Raw genomic sequence first — 1696 nt, 5'->3', positions numbered from 1 at the left:
GGCGGGGGGGAAGGAGAAAAAGTTTTTGAGTATATTTAAGTTTGGGTCTCCTTACTATTAAGGGCTTCTTAGGAGGCGCAGACGTCGGATCTGTGTCTGACTATTATCATGATATTAGGGATAATATTTCATTTCTTTTATCCGTTGTTATGAGCAGTCTTGGGGCGTGGTGAATATGGCTCTTATTTGGAGTGGGCAGGAGGATTCGCTTGGAGAAACGCACATGGAGGTCATACGACGTATTTGCAGAGGTATCTCGAGGTGGCATGTGTAACGGTAGCCCACACTCGTCTTCTTCAAGGGATCCTGCCAGGGGCGCCGAAGGGATTGCTTCATCACCCAGCGCTCGTCTCTCGTTTATAAATATAATCATTTTAATATTTCTGTCTGGGTCGGCGGGGCTGACGTTTCTCGATGATCTTTTGAGGGCTTGTTCGTTCTCCTGTTACCTCGGGGAAGTGCCCCTTGTAGCACAAAAGCTTGATGGGCTCTGCAACGTCGGGGCGGGGTTCCTGGTGGTGCCCAGGCATCCATACTTTTCTTATTGACTCATCACAGCACGATTGGTGTGTCCGTTGTCGGACGAGGACCTGGGCGGCGCGCTCCAACTCACTGTGTGTGTCATTCCAGGGAGGAGCAGTGTGAGGAGGGCACTCCTGACGAAGGCGCTGATGGTGGAGCGCTTATACTCTCAGGGCACTCACTCTCACCGTTCATGCACATTCCCAGGTTCGTCGGCTTCCGTGTACACCCTCGTTGCTGAATTCAGAATCTCGCGGTCGACAAGGACGTCAAGGAAGGGGAGGCGGCAATTATTGCAATGTTCAAATCGTGAACGTTGAGGCAGCTGTGGGCGTGGAGGCACGTCGCAGCTGCTCATTCTCATCCTGGGAGTCGGCGCAGCGAAGGTGTCATAATGTAGCGTCACGTACATCCTCGGTTTCTGGAAATCTGAAGATCCTCTCTTCGACGGTACCCATTATAGGAAATGCGAAAAGACCCAAGGGGGAGATCCCATCACCACGCAGTCGATCTGGTGTGAACTATAGTTGCGGTGGTCAGGAAAAAGGGGCCTTCTTAGTGCAGATTTCCAGCAGGGCTCGAAGGGCATGCTCTGGGATGTTTAAGGATGGAGTGTCGGGGTCCCTGTAAACTCTGGTCAAAAAACATTTGTATGGTCTCGTCAACGGGGCGGTTTGGTAAACAGGACTCTAATCCATCGAAGCGATGCATCATCCGGGGGGCGTTGACTCGTAGGTCGTCCCAGAACTCGGCCGACGAATTTTAGGCTGGGCCTATCTCGGGACGTACGGGGTTAAGATGGTGTGATTTTCTTGGCCAACAGGTACGTAGGGGGCAGGGATCTGGCTGATTCTGGGGCGAAGGGGGTCCTTGTTTTATGGGTCTTAAAACATTCCCATAAATGTAGCCTAAGTCATGCGTCACTACGCTTACGGAAGAATACCGGCACCTGACGAACGACCCCTGCTTGACCTGGACCTGGATTTCATGGTTCTAATAAAGAGTCCTTCAGCATTACAATTTTTGAAAAATTCCAATATGAATATTGGCCAGTTACTCAGAAACATCGCTGAGCTGAGAAGCGAATTGTACGAAAATAGAAAAAACAATATATAAAATCAACTCCCTTAATTCTGCCATCATTTTTAACAACAATAATAATAATAATAAAATT

The sequence above is a fragment of the Macrobrachium nipponense genome, chromosome 4, assembly GCF_015104395.2.
Source record: "Macrobrachium nipponense isolate FS-2020 chromosome 4, ASM1510439v2, whole genome shotgun sequence".
Lineage (NCBI taxonomy): Eukaryota > Metazoa > Arthropoda > Malacostraca > Decapoda > Palaemonidae > Macrobrachium > Macrobrachium nipponense.
This window is presented reverse-complemented; position numbering follows the sequence as displayed.